The sequence below is a fragment of the Nelumbo nucifera genome, chromosome 6 (genome assembly GCF_055504915.1).
Source record: "Nelumbo nucifera cultivar China Antique chromosome 6, China Antique-T2T, whole genome shotgun sequence".
Classification (NCBI taxonomy): Eukaryota; Viridiplantae; Streptophyta; class Magnoliopsida; order Proteales; family Nelumbonaceae; genus Nelumbo; species Nelumbo nucifera.
This window is the reverse complement of record NC_142654.1, coordinates 40,511,642-40,527,628: the sequence shown is the minus strand read 5'-3', so window position 1 is coordinate 40,527,628 and position 15,987 is coordinate 40,511,642. Positions and strand designations below refer to the sequence as shown.

Genomic DNA, 15,987 nt, shown 5'->3' with positions numbered 1-15,987 from the left:
ACTTTTATTTATTTTCAATTATTACATAATATTATTTATTTTGTTATAGAATTATTTATGTATTTTTATTATTTTGTTATTTTAGATATTTAATTATTGAATATCTAAACAATATTTTATTTTTCTAATGTTAAATATTTATTTATTTCAATAACATTTAAATTGAATAATCCGGAAAACAATAATTTATATTTTTAGTACATAATTTATTTGAATAACATTTAAATTGAATAAAATGGAAACAATAAATTATAAAATTATTAATAATATGAATAATATTAAAACTATTATAACTATTATTTTGTGTTTTTAATAAATATTTTGAAGTTATTATATAATTTTGTGAGAATATTAAATAATTTTAAAATTTTTTAATTCAATCTTTCTTTAGATAGATATAGATAAAAGGTGGGGAGAGGATAAATAGGAATAGAGATCATTTAGGAGAGAAGTCTCTACTAAATTAGAGATAATTTAGGAGAAAGTGAGTGATAGTGGGGTTGGTAGTTTAGGAGAGGATATTATTTAGGTTATTGGGAACGTGTGGGAGCAAGAGAGAGAGAGAGAGAGAGAGAGAGAGTATAACTATTTTTTGTGTTTTCAATAAATATTTTAAAATTATTATATAATTTTGTGAGAATATTAAATAATTTTTAAATTTTTAATTCAAACTTTCTTTAGACAGGTATAGATAAAAAGTGGGGGAGAGAATAAATAGGATTAGAGATAATTTAGGAGAGAAATTTGTATTAAATTGAAGATAATTTAGGAGAAAGTAAGGGATAGTGGGGGAGGTAGTTTACGAGAGGATACTATTTAGGTTATTGGGAATGTGTGCGGAGAAGAGAGAGAGAGTATAACTATTTTTTCTGTTTTCAATAATTATTTTAAAGTTATTATATTAAATAATTTTTTAATTCAAACTTTCTTTAGACAGATATAGATAAAAAGTTGGGGAGAGGATAAATAGGATTAGAGATAATTTAGGAGAGAAATCTGTATTAAATTGGAGATAATTTAGGAGAAAGTGAGGGATAGTGGGGGAGGTAGTTTAGGAGAGGATATTATTTAGGTTATTGAGAATGTGTGCAAGCAAGAGAGAGAGTATAACTATATTTTTTCTATTTTCAATAATTATTTTAAAGCTATTATATAATTTTGTGAGAATATTAAATAATTTTTAAATTTTTTAATTCAAACTTTCTTCAGACAGATATAGATAAAAAGTGGGGGAGAGGATAAATAGGATTAGAGATAATTTAGGATAAAGTGGGGGATAGTGGGGGAGGTAGTTTAGGAGAAATTTTAGCAGATGATATTATTTAGGTTATTGGGAACACGAGAGAGAGAGAGAGAGAGAGAGAGAGAGATTTTAGGTAATTTTTGTGGGGAAGGAAAGCATCTCATTGGTTGTTTAAAAATGACATGAAATAAAAAAAATAGAAAATTCAAAAAAAGGATAAAATTTCTTCACTGTTGTGTTTTAGTATATATATATATATATGAAGAGGGAAAACAAAGTGTGCTAATAGTCTGAACCCTTAGATGAAAATGTAGTTCAAATGGAGCAAAGCTGCCTTTTGGACTTAAATTTGCCCTTCTAATGTAGCTGCAACCACAAATTATCCGTGGTAAGTCTAGTAGACCTTATGTGCACCCTGGCCTATCTCCACCCCCTTAATCTCATTTCTATTACTAGTAAAGGTGCATATATGTTGTATATAGTGATTTCGAATGATGATGATGATTATATTGATAATTTGAGTGCTATTACCAAAATCCATTAACAAAGATAAATGACTTAAACATGATGTATTGGTGGACTTATTCCCTTTAAACCTAAAGACTTAGCTTTAAATATTCTTGATGTAGCATGATTTGTGCTGGATCGTTCTGGCTTGACAACTTGGATGCAATCGAAGAGGTCAGTAAGTCAACCCTACAAAGCAAACACACGTTAGGGAGCCCAGGGGATGACCCGAGCAAGAGATCTCTATTGGTGTGAGCTTTAGGAAACTCATGGCCGGTTCAAAGAGATGGAGTCACCACCCATTTTTTAGAGGAAATGGGTCCTCATTTTCAGACTTGAAAGTTTAACTTTAGCTCTTTGATAGTGACTCTATCCTCCATGGGAAAGGCACTGAACCGAAAGGTTTTAGGTTCCAAAGATTGGGAGAGGGAAGGTGTTAGGCACCCCTCTCTCCAAGCCTACTACGAGAGTAATCCATGCTCAAATTCTAGCGAAGCATGAATTAACAAGATTGCTCAAAGCTCCTGAAATCTGGCGAAAATGTTCCCAACTTCACCCATAATTGATTTGAGGTGATGTTATTGGGTCTTAGGTATTGGTTTTCCTAAGACCCTCACCTCTCTACCGCTTTTTCTCAATCTAGAGGAAGTTGGGAATGCAAGTTTCATACGATTTTAGGACTTTAAGCAATCTGAAACTAAAAAGTAGGGAGGTGGTGGAATGAGAGGCTTACCTCTCGTGTAGAAAAACTTTCCTGCAACTAAAAGGACTTCAAACAAAACTTGAGTAGGGCACTGAGCTGGGCTGAGCGTTTCTTGTGTAAAGTTTGGAAAATAGGGGATCGCTCGAGCATGGCTTAAGGGATCTCAGGATTTCAAGCAGAATGGGTGTATCATAGAAGTTGGAAAATTGCTCTCTTTCTTTCAAGCTTGAGCTGGGCCTTTATTTATAAAGGAAAAGGGAGGGAGAGGGGTCTGAAATTCGTCCAAATACAGTGTCTGTGATTCAACAGAGCTCTTTCACTAAAATAGGCAAAGATTTTGAGAGAGAATAGCTTACAGTTAACCCTTCTTTGTGTAACAAATTTTCTCGAGTTTGGGAGACTTCTTATGGATTTCATGCATTCAATGAGGGACTGGGGCAGGCCAAATGTTGAAGCCCCATATTCGGGGTTTATAGTGGCAAAAAATGTAAATTTGATGAGCTTTTAAATGGGGTTTTGTCATTTCTTAGTTTCAAGTAGGGGTTTGTTTGGTATTTTGAGCTTTTTAAGCTTATTAGGCTCAAATTCATTGGTCCAGGTGTTTCAATGGGGTCAGCAAGGAACTGACATCATTCCCCACCCTCTTGAAATCTTAGGATGAGATAGTTGATGTGGCGATTCAATCTTGTGCGTCGAAATAACGTCTTCCTAGTTTAATGGTCAAACAAGTGAATTAGTATGTGAAATTTGACGTGCTAGGGTTTTTTGGGTCTCTAAATATGGTGGTGGGGTCGGATTGGTCAAATAAGGCTTGGATGATGTTATTCGTGATAGGTGAGCTTTTGATCAATAAGATTAGTCAAAACGGAACCAAGGCTTGATGTTGGGTCAAACAAGGGAATTTTGGGATAAAATTTGGTGGGTAGGTATGGATTGGGCTTATGAGGCTATTGGAAGGATTTAATCGTGTTAGGTATGTGCAGATCACAGGTTTTAGGTTCAAGGAGTGTTGTAGTGTTATACACGTCGAAATGGAATCTCTAGTGGATGATTGGCTAAATCCAGGGATTTAGGGATGAAATTTTGTGTGATTGGATGTTTAAGGATTTTGTTTCACGTGATGGAGTTTGATCGGGGCTCAAGTATGGTGATGTGGCACCCCCTCTTTCTCTTTGATTCTAATTATATCCACCATTCTCTATAAAAAGGACCCTAGGGGCACTGGAGAAGGGGTTGGTCAATTCACCCAGTTAACAAGGCTAAGGTTTCTTGAGGAGTTAAAGGGTTGTAGAAGGGGAGGTTGCCCAGATCTTGTCAGGAGGGGTTCCTGCAAGCTGTTCAACCATTCTGCAACTACCGCTATTGGATCTGATCAACCATTCTTTTATTTTCTTTATTTTCTTTTATGTTATTTTTATTTCTACAATGTTTTAGATTTAATTCTTGTTTGTTTCTCTGTTTTGCAGATTCGTTTGGTTCAAGGCTAAGGTGTCTCGAGGGGTTCGAGGGTTGTAGAAAGGACGGATGCCCGGTTCTTGTCAGGAGGGGTTTCTGCAAGCTGTCTGGCCTATCTGCAGCTACCGCCACCGGATCCGGATTCTGGATATTTTTTTTTATTTATTTCTTTTATTTCCTTTGTTGATTCCCATATTTTATTAAATTCCGATTTTTATTTATTGTCTTGTTTAAATTCGAAACATTTAAATTCAGCAATAATAAATTTTATTTTCGTATTTTCTGCCATTCCCGGTTGCATTCTCTTGTCTGGATCTAAGTATATATTAATTTTTCACTTGCTTCCCTATGGGGTACGGCCCGTTATCACCCATTTACTTCGTTAGGAGTTGTTTAAGAAATGGTAAAAATTATAAATGTTTAAACTGGTGTTCCAGAGTGTATAACAACGCGTTTCCGGACACACCACTTCCCTAACGGACCTTAGAGGTGGCATATCCAGGACCGCTTGGATATTTTTGGGGTTGGCTTCGATAACACGTCAAATCACCATATATCTGAGAAACTTTCCCAATGTGAACCAAATACACACTTATTAGGGTTAAGTTTTAATTTCAATTTTCTTAAAATATCAAAGACCTCGGTGAGGTTGGCAATGTGAGAGTTAGAAAAGTGGCTTTTCACAACCATGTCATCGACATAGACCTCAACATTTTTTCCTATTAAAGCATGAAAAATTTTATTTACAAGTCATTAATAAGTCGCCCTAGCATTCTTAAGACTGAAGGTCATAATAACTTTTCTTGGTTTGTGGGGTCCATCTAGATCTAGTTGTAGCCTAAGTAGGCATCCATGAAGCTTAGCAGCTCGTTCCCTGAGGTGGTGTCTTCCAGCCAGTCCATCATGGGGAATGGGAAGCTATCCTTTGGACAGAATCTATTCAGGTCGATATAATCAATGCACATGTGCCACTTCCCATTCGCCTTTTTTACGAGCACCACATTGGCTATCCAGTTTGGGTACTTGACTTCTTTAACGAAGTCGACGTCAAGTAACTTCCCAACCTCCTCGTCAATGAGCCTCCACCAGTTTATGACAAAGTTTCTTTTCCTTTGTTTTACAAGTCTAACCAAAGGACTCATGTTTAGTTTATGGGTTATAACAAAGGGGTCTATTCCAAGCATGTTGATGGCCGACCAAGCAAAAACATCAGAATTTAAACTTAAAAATATTATCAATTCTATATGCAGAGTTTCCTCGAGGTGCTACCCAATCTGCACCTTCTTTCCTAGCTCATTCCTAGAAAGAGGAATTGGGACGACTTCTTCCACAGGTCTTCCTCGTTCGTCGTTGGGCTCTTCAAGCGGGTTGAGGTCTAGGTCGATTGCCATCAATTGCTTGACATTGCCCTTTAGGATTGCTGCATAGCACTTTTGGGACTCAAGATGGTCTCCCCGAACTACGCCAATCCCCTGTTATGTTGGGAATTTCATTGCGAGGTGGTAAGTGGATACCACAACTTGGAGGGCGTGCAAGATTGGGCATGTCATTGTTGGGCGACAACGAATCAGCAATTAGAAAATCATGGTTGAGACATGTTCGACGTGGTCCCCGCTGAAATCAACAAGTTTATTTTCTTGATGGGGTGGTCAATGTCCCCATTGAAACTAACCAAAGGCACACCGGTTGGGATGATGTCTCTTTGATTCAACTTTATCTTTTCAAAGGCATTTGAAAAAAGGATATTGGTCGGGCTACCGCTATCCACTAGGATTTTCTTTGCCTCATAGTTGGCTATCAACAATTTTACAACCAAGGGGTCATCATGAGGGAAACCTACAATGCATAGGTTGTACACACTCTTTGGGATCATGTCACTTTCACTCGTATGGTTGGCATGGGTGTTGGAGTTAATGTGTCACTTTGACTTCTAATGTATCTGTCAAAGTGGCCCCTCTATAGTGAGATGCATGGTGGATGTTAGATCGGGGCGAGATCTGTAGTGTTTATGGTGGGCTCATATGAGCCATTGAAGGTCCTATATAAAAGGGGACTCCCTAGAGATTAGGATTCTGTTATTTTCTTTTGAAGCACTTAGGAGAGGAGCAAATCTAGGTTAATAGTTAAGTTTGGATTGGTTGTTCGATTGAAGTATTCAATTGGTTTGTTCTATCAGTTTCCATACCCTACTCATTCATTATGTCATCTAGTTCTACTTCTCATTATATTTCTTGGTTTGAACATTCTAGCTCAGGGTCAGAGTTGGCAAGTGGTCACTCTAGCCCAATAATTGAGACCATAGAGGGTGAAGCTAGGGAAATAGAGGTCGATATTCCTCTAGCTGAGGATGAGGCCACTCTATAGACTGAGGCCGACGAGGCTATGATCCAAAGCCAACATGTGCCTATGGGTTTTAGAGCTAAGGCAGAGGATGTGGAGGTGGACATCGTCAATGTAGATGACAAGGTTAAGGGTGGTGTTATTAAGGTTGGGACCTCAAATGTGGTCTGAGATGGGGTTGAATCCGAGGATGAGTCTCTAACCAAGGAGATGCCCGAGAGGGTGCTTGGCTCATTAAGAGTATTCTGAGGCAAGGGGAATTAGAGAGGATAAGGGTTCAATACCATATATCAAAGGGGTATGAGCTAAGGGTCCCTTTCAAGGAGGAAAGGGACCAATTTTCTAGGGCTCAATTTTCATGATAAGGCGGCATTACTACTCAACTTGGAATAAGAGAACTCAATTTTCTAGGGCTCCACTCTCTATCCATTATTGGAAGAAAGATTCTTTTATGTGACCAGGCTAGAGGCATGGCGATTGCCGATGAGGTGGTTGGCCCTTGTGATAGACCTAAAGGAGCCTGTGTTGACTGAGAAGGAGCTAGGGGGATTCAATAGTCTGGTCCATGCCAAGGTCAACATCAAAGAGTTCTTGTCAAAAACCATGCTAGTTGAAGCTAGGTTGAGTTAAGCAAATCTAGATAGAAATGTACACTGAACTGATCAATATAGACTTGACTTTTCTTTTGGTGTTTATGCATGTACTAATGTTTGCTCTTTATTAATGTAGAGATGGCTGATCATTATACAGGCATACTAACGTTTGGTCTTTCCAAGGTTAGGGTACTCCTCTGATGGAGCCAAGGTCAATGGTTATACAAGAGTGAATTGAGATCCTAGACAATTACTACGTTGGGATAGAGACTACCAAGGTGACTCCACTAGCACTAGAGAGGAGGGTGTTCATGTTAGTGGCCCATCACTGAGGTCGACTTTGTGAGGAACAAGCGGATAGCCAAGGCATTGGCTCAAGGAGTCTACCTTCCTATGGACTAGAAGGAGGCGAGATAATAGACATTGTATGCCCTCAACTTCAATCAAATTAATGTACCTAAACACTTATCAATAAAATGAATAAAGTACAGTGTTGTTTCATGTTTCTATTGGTGTGTTTTCTATGAATTACTCCATAAACTGGACACTTATGAGACTCGTGTTATATTAGAATGTTCTCAACCATTTGATAGACTTGGGGAGTTTATCCTAACAAGGTTGACACTGGTGTGATGCCAAACTAGTGGAGCAACTTGTCTTAGCTACTAGGGTTTGACTCCAAGCATAGCTAGTGGGCTTTTAGAAGAAACATAGAACCCGAACTAATTTGCTATTGCTTGCTATAGAGTCTCGCTAGACACATGGCGAAACCTTAATAAAATTCACTTGATAGCTGACATGAGGATAAAGATCCCCTTTCTTAATAAAAAACGATCTCCTTTGGGATCTTCTCCTAATAGCCTAAGGATCCCATCTATAAACGAAGGGACAACCCTCCTCCTAGATCAGACTACCATATAACCCTAATCCTAGGGTTTCTTAAAGCATCTACATCTCCTCTCTCTGCTCTTCTCCCCATCATTCTCTGCTACAATGGTCTTTCGTTATGGTCATCTTGTGGATCAGCTGTTATAGATCACCTGTGTTACCATAGTAACCTTGGTTTGAGGGATTTTATAGTTCTAGATCCATTGTATGATCTTCGGCATAGGGACTATCACAATCAGGCCTGTTGCAAAACCCCGAAGTTCACCCAAAAATCAAGAGCCAACATACCTAGAACTTCATCCATTTCCCCTTTTACCATGCAATTACTGGTAACAACTCTACACTGGTAGCATCGCAACAAGAAAAGCCCCAAGTTTCTCGGTATCGAATTTCCCCTTCATCGTCACCGAGAAAAAGCTTCATCACAACTTGTGGTTCATTCGCTCATTGGCAGAACCTTCGTTTAAGAGATTTTGCCTAACGATGATATCATATAAGGAATCTAAGAGGAATGTCTATTTATTTATTTATTTTGAGATTCGTCCCTGCCATTACTGCCCTTCAGCATTCCCAAAATTCTCAATTTCACTAATTCTTTTTCTCGTCTCAAATCTGATTTCGTATGTTTCATAGGGCAATGATGTGGGAACCTTTTATCGCAATGGGAAAAGGGGTGGATCTGCTGCCTCTAGTTAAGATTCAAGCTGAAGAAGCTAGACATAGGTGTTCGATCTAATTTTATTAAACACCATTTCAGAAAAAAAAAGGAAGAAAAATCAAAAGTTCTCTGATTCAGGTTCTCAAGTTTGAATGTTGGTTCTCTTATGGTCCCAAAGTAAAAGTATAACAAAAGCATAAGTTCAGACCTTGCCCCACTTTATTTGAGGAGTTATTAAATAGCTTTAACCTGGATGAGCTCAGGATTCTCAAAAGTTTTGGTAGTCTAAAGAAAAATGAAATCAAATAAAGAACTTGAAACAAAGCAAAAGGACATGTTTTATGAGTATCAAGGCGTGTATTATTCCCCAACTCAATTTCAAATTAAGCATTAAAATTTGAGACATTTGCTATATTTAAATTCATTTATAATTTGTAAGTTCATTTATCCATTCTTGGTTTCTTTTAAAACATTTTTTTTCAATTGATATATATATTCTAAGCACAACCTTTTCACCCTTGTTCATTTTCTCATTCTTATGAGAATTGTTGTTCATCATTTTCTTTTGAACAGTAGCATATTCAACCCCACTTTTTGGTATTTTTCAACTTATAGTAGTTTAGGTTTAAAGCTCTAAATGTCTAAGTTCGACTCTTTGCATTAAAAAAAAAAATTATCGCACATGATTTGAAAAACATGCTTTGGCATTTTAACAAAGTTTTGTTTTCCTTTTTTTCCAAGACCATTCCCAAAGCACACTATTTTAACATGGTATCTCTAGTCACATAGTTATTTTCAAAAACATACTTTCAGTACTCTCTCTTAAAAAAATTGTTATTTGGCTTCAAAATCATGCTTCATCACTATTTTCTAGGAACATGTTTTCGAATATAGTATTTTTTTACTCTACAATGAAGATATGAATTTGAATTGATTTATAAATTTTAAAACGAATTTTAAACAAGTGTTTATCCATTCATCGCATTCCTTGTAGTTCCCTAACGTGCTTCTTGCAACATCATATAGAAGTCATGAGCAACAAGCATTGATAGCAAACACAGCTTATTCGTTACATACCTGGTTTACTAGACCCAAGCACCGCCTCCGAGTTGACACCCTAGTTGTAATAAGCCCTGGCAACCCAAAGAGCAATCTTACATACCCCGGAAACCCTAAGAAGGCCTTGGCAACCCTAGGCGCGACTTCACATACCTTAGCAATCCCAGGAGCGGTCTAACATACCCTAGCAATCCCAAGCAGGCCCTGGCAACCCCTAGTGCGGTCTTTCATACTCTAGCAACCCCAGAAAGGCCCTAGAAACCCCAGGCATGATCTTACATAACCTAGCAACCCTAAGAAGGCCCTGGCAATCGTAGGTGCGATCTTATATACCATAGCAACTTTAAGAAGTCCCTGGAAACCCTAGGAGCAATCTTACATACCCTAACAACCCTAGACGCGACCTTACAAACCCTAACAATCTCAGGAAGGCCCTGGCAACCCAAGAGCGATCTCACATATCGTGACAATCCTAGACATGACCTGACATACCCTAGCAACCCCAGGTGCGTCTCAATTCCTTGACAACCCCAAGAAGGCCCTGGGAACCCCAGGCACTCATCTCATAAAACCTTGGCAGCCCCATGTATTGCACATCACTTATGAAGCTCTAGCTAACTAGTCCCAGACACTAGTGATTTACCTTATCCTTGCCTATATTGCAAATAGACATGAATATAACAGACCACAAAGCTTACTATAATCAAATAGCTATGCAAGAACTCAACATTAGTAAGCTTTGACATCACCCATCTTATGCCGAAACTAGCGACGAAAGCACTATTTCAAATGACTATTAACACATTGACCAAACTACATAACTATATATCCCACACATAGTTCAAATAAAAATACATACATGCATCATGATCTACGATACTATTATTACAAGAATATCAATATGCTGTAACAAAGCAATTGCAATAAATGCTCGAATCACATCACAAGAGTAATATTATATTTCTTCCAAAATTCTACACACTAAATGGTATGGGCTTCCTAATACCTTTGCACCATATTTTCCCCTACTTGATACTTCATACACCAGTGACTGGAAACCCACCAGCAACTCTACTAACAACACATCAATTAGTTGTTTAGTATATACATATTCGACAACGATGTTCAATAATCTGGGTGCTCAAACTACTCCAGGTATGTATCTATGCGCCTAAGGTTCTATATACACCTCTCGAGAAAACATGCTTAACCCAACTCCAAAAGAAATCAAATGGAGGACCACAAACCTTTCTCCTCTCAAATGTTTCTTGACAGAGTACCTTCCATCAAGAAATAGGGGAGGGGGTTGAAATTTCAACCTCACCTCTTCCCCCTCTCAAATGTTTCTTAACAAAATGCCTTCCATTAAGAAATAGGGGGCTGAAATTCCGATCTAATCTCTCTCATGCTTCTTGAGAGAATGTCTTCTATCAAGAAGCGGGAGGGCTAAAAACTAAGAACAGAAAATTCAAGATCATTAGATCTATTCACTAAGCACCAAGAGCAAGCATTTACAGAAAAATCAATTCATTCAGGATTAAAAGTAGAAAATTGCAAAATCACTAGATCCATCCATCACAGCTTAAAGTGCACTTAGAAGAAAAGATAACTAATGCTTATTGACAAGAATACTCTTATCAATAAGCAGGGGGTAATTGTAAGTACATATAGATCACCTTCATGGAATTTACAATTGAAGCCGTAGAGCAAGATGATAGAAAATACCTAGAGTACCATAATGGCCAATGAATCTCTGTAATAGAATGGCAACACTCCTCAGAGGTAGCACAAGGCTTACAAACTTGCAATGAGCATAAAACACCATCCAGGATCTATGATAAGCACAAAATACTATCTAAAACCTACAATGAGCATAAAATGACATCATAGGCTTGTAATGGACCTAATACGCTACTGGTACCCTACAATGAGCATAAAATAGTAGTTCAGGCCATGATAAACGATGAATAAAGCCAAAGCTGTCAATATATATTCATAGGCAATTCATGCTCTGTACAGTCATGGCTTTCTATGACGAAACGTTCCAAAGATGACTTACGAAGACATTTGAACATGTCAGTCAATCGAAAGTCACATGTGGCTGCAAGAGAACCCATGAAGGAGTGTCACCAACACATGCTATACAAGAATCCTTAGGGAAAGGAAACTCTATCCCTAAAGAGTCTTGCTAGACACATGGCGAAACCTTAATGGAATTCGCTTAATAGTTAACATGAGGATAAAGATCCCTTTTCCTAATAAAGAACGGTCTCTTTTGGGATCTTCTCCTAATAGCCTTAAGATCCCATCTATAAAAGGAGGGACAACCCTCCCATATCAGACTACCATATAACCCTAACCCTAGGTTTTCTTAGAGCATCTCTGTCTCCCTTCTCTCCTCTTCTCCCCATTGTTCTCTACTACAATCTTATTCTCTTTTCTTCACTGCCATTCTCTCCAAGCCTTTGGAAGCAAGACCACAATGATCATAGAGTCCACCATACCAACACCAAGAAGAAGTGACGGAAGCACAACAACAGAGATATTTTTAGGTTAGTAAAGTTTAAGAAAAAATGGGCAAAGAAGAGAAAATAAAGAAAGTCAAAGATTGGCAATCAGCAACACAATTTTCTTCCCTAAAAATATGTACGTACTCGATCGTTAAAGCCTTGTTCATACACACTTTATAGCTATCCTCCAAAACCGGATTTTTGAGATGGGTCTTCTCTTCCACTCAGACCATTTATAATTAAGGTGGAAGTAGATCGAACCATGATCCGATTTGAATTCCCTTATCGGATTTTTGAACTGGATAGGATTGAAAATTTTGATCCATTTAAAAATGTTATGATCCATTTGTCCCATGTTGGTAGCATGGGATGCTAATGTGAGATATCCCACATTGATAGTATCGGGTGCTGTTGTGGGGTATATATTTGCTCGGGTTCTCTCCCTCTAATAGTTAGCTTTTAGAGTGAGTTCTCCTAAGGCACATAACAAATGGTATCAGAGCCTACACTATGCTTCCAGTTGCAATCGTGCAGCGCAGGTGGTGATGTCAGTATTGCAGTGTTCAGCCGGGGCTAGGTGGACTAGTGCAAAGCCAGGCTGCATAGGTGCTGGAACTATGGAGCGTGATGGAATGTTAAGATCCATTTGTCCCATATTGATAGTATGGGATGATAATGTAAGGTATCCCACATCAATAGTATGTGGTGCTGTTATGGGGTATATAGGTGCTTAGGTTCACTCCATCTAAAAGGTAGCTTTTAGGGGTGAATTATTAAGGCACATAACAAAAAATCCATATACAAATAGTCACTTCTTTCCTAGGATGATTTTCCAATTGGTGAGATGAGTTGAGAAAGTGGAATCAGGAAAAATTGTTTCCTTTTACAAAAAAGCTTCTAAGTGGGTGTTCAAAAATTGCATCCCGTTACATCAATCTTGAGGCTTATAGAGAACGATTGATTTCTATTAAAAAGAAGATATTTGGCAGAAGAAATGCTGGCATGACATTTTTCATGTTTTTTGTCGGATGTTTGCAAATTATAGGCATGAATACAGTACAGTCATGTTAGGAATTAAAAAAAAAAACATATTAAGAATCACTTCTAAAATCACCCTAACTGTAAAATCGAGAGTTATTTGTTGATGAGACTTATTCTCCCGGTGTTTCTCTTTCTAACTTTCATTTTAAGAAATAACCTACTAAATGCTAAAATCAGCTGATGCGTCAAGACGCGGAACCAAAATAGACTAAAGAATGCATACAATAATGGGCTTGAGTCCTCACTAGATTGGGATTAGGGTAGGGGTTGATTCGAGTCGGGCCGAGCCGAATAATAAAGGCTCTAACTCAGCTTGCCAAGGTTGTATAGGGCTCAAGCTCGGTTCGAGGTAGAATATTGAGCTCGAGTTTGGCTCGAGTCAAAAATTCATAAGCTTGAGCTCGATTTGAGAAAAAAGGTTTTATAAAAATAAAAATTATATATAAAAAATACTTTTTATTTGATATTTAAAAAATTAAGAATTATAATATTTTTATTATATATATATATATATATATTCAAGCTCGGCTCGAAGCTCGGTCGAAACTGAGACGAGTCGAGCTTTTCATGAGCCGAGCTTGAGTAGCTCGTGAAGAGCTCAGCTCGTGGCCACCCCTAGATTAGGGGTGTGTAAAAATCCAAAAACCCCGAATCAAACCGATAACTAAAAATTCTGATTAATCGAATTGGTCGGCTCGATTTCAGTTAATCAATATAAAAAACTGATCATGGTTAACTAAATTGATCACTGTATATATAATATTTATATATTTATTTATAATATATATTAAATATAAAAAAAGCAAAACAACTAAAGAATCTAACCAATTAATCGGTTGATTTTGATTATCTTTGAGGTGCAAAAATGTGAATTAGTTAGATCTGGCCCATCGCCCCAGTTAGGGCTGTTCATAAGAAGGCCCAACCTGATCAAACCGACCCAACCCGAGTCGACTGGGTTTTCATCAGCACGGGTCGGTTTCGGGTTGTGCAAATTCTTAAACCGATGAAGTTCCAAAGCCCATTAGGCCACTTAGTTTTTGAATGGTTACAAGAAACTTTGGATTAGTGAATGGTGATTAATGAACAACTTTTGTGATTAACTTTTCATTTAAATTTTATTATAGGAGATGGCTGAAATGATGTTCAAAAATGTATATGTCAGGCCTAGACAAAAATGTATATGTCAGAAGTGGGATTTGAACCCACGCCTTCTCACGAAGACCGGAACTTGAGTCTGGCGCCTTAGACCACTCGGCCATCCTGACATTCGAGATAAATCTTAAACATTAATCTAGGAATGTTAAACCACAACAAATTATTGGCCACATTAACGGTTCACCCAGCCATGTATTAGGATCATCACTTCATATCATTGATATTCCTATTCTTGATGTGCGGCTGGATGAACGTGGCCAGAAATGTGTTATGATCAATAGAGACATACTCATAATTTAATCATTTAGTTCTTGCTGGAATCATTTTCTCAAATAGCTTACCTTCTAAATGCTTCTCTCCATTCATCGAAGGTAAAAAATGACTTGAAACATGTAGAGAAACAACGCCAACGATCTCTCTTATTCTAAATGGTGAAAAAAAATTCAATCTTTTATGCGATTCTTAGATCCCCTTTTCCTATTCAATGATTTTTATATTGGATAACTTAAGTCTTAAAATATTATTAATAACTGGAGCAAAGCTGCTTTTTGACTCAAATTTTCCCTTCTAATGAAAAGGGAAAACAAAGTGTGCTAATAGTCTGAACCGGTAGATGAAAATGTAGCTCAAATGGAGCAAAGCTGCCTTTTGGACGACTCTGGATCTCCTGCCCATGAGAACTCTGCCCACGCCTACCCACAATACACTACTCCCGTGAATTGGGAACATCTCCCCCTGCATAATACTATGCAGAAGATGAGATGTTCTCTATGTGTGGCCACGATAAACATGGGCAGAGTTCTCATGGGCAGGAGATCCGAATTCCTTTTGGACTTAAATTTGCATTAATAGAATAGATTTTGATTTTTGGAGTAATACAGTCATCAGAGCCGGGATATGTCGGGATTACTTGCAAGGCATCAGGGTCGGGATATGTCAGGGATTACCTGCAAGGCAGGAACATGTCGGGGATTCCCCATACCTGACGGGGCCAGGGATGGGGGTTGAATCTTTACCCCGATACCATGGACGGGTTAGGGGATTTAGCCATGGGGCAGGGATGGGGAGGGGGTGCCCCACCCCATATCCGCCTCGTTGCCATTCCTAGTGGCATCGAGGAAAGGGATGACATGGTCCACAAACTAAAGGGTCACATCCACGAGCTAAAGAAGGTGCGGGAAGCATTGAAGAAGGATGCCGGTGAGAGGGTTGCTTGGGTGGAGGAAGAGGGGCTTCGGAGGCCTACCAGATCGACCTGGACAACTTTTCCATTGAGTCCTGGCAACAGGGCTTTTCTTTTTGTCAATAGAGAACTATGTGCCACTTCCCAGAGGTGGTTGAAGTCGTTCAGGGGCTGAGCCCATTCGACCCCCCTACGCCTAGCGAGGAGGACGCCACTGCTGAGGTCGAAGAACGAGCTAAGGAGCCCCCGAGTGAAGATTGAAGTGCCCTGCCCTTTGTTGCTGCCTTTCCTTTTTTTGTCATGTATATAGCTCAATATGCCGAGCTTTTAAGCCTTATTTTGCATTCGAGTGGTCTGATCATGGACCTCAGTCTTGTGTTGGGCCGAGGTAATGGGTAGTCGAGAACTAGGGGTTCATGTCTTTGGCTTTGTGTTGGTCGAGGTGCTTTTAAGCTCTTGACATCATGGGAATGCTCGGTGGCACTTGGTCTCGGGAAGCCTTGCGCTCTTTCTTGGGCTAGTTGTGCTCCTCAGCTGACTCTAGTCTAATGATTCGTCAGTTGGGTGTGTAGAGTTCGATGACCACCCTCCTGCCTGAAAGAATGGTAGGATCCATCCAATGGACGCCATAAAGGTTGCGGAATGGGTG

General features: G+C 38.6%; 1 non-coding gene across 1 annotated transcript; it reads right to left on the bottom strand.

The window, feature by feature from the left end:
• Nucleotides 1-14,181: 14,181 nt before the first annotated feature.
• TRNAL-CAA (transfer RNA leucine (anticodon CAA)) lies at nucleotides 14,182-14,265 on the bottom strand. Its single transcript has one exon. It is a non-coding gene; the product is annotated as a tRNA-Leu (tRNA).
• Nucleotides 14,266-15,987: the final 1,722 nt, after the last annotated feature.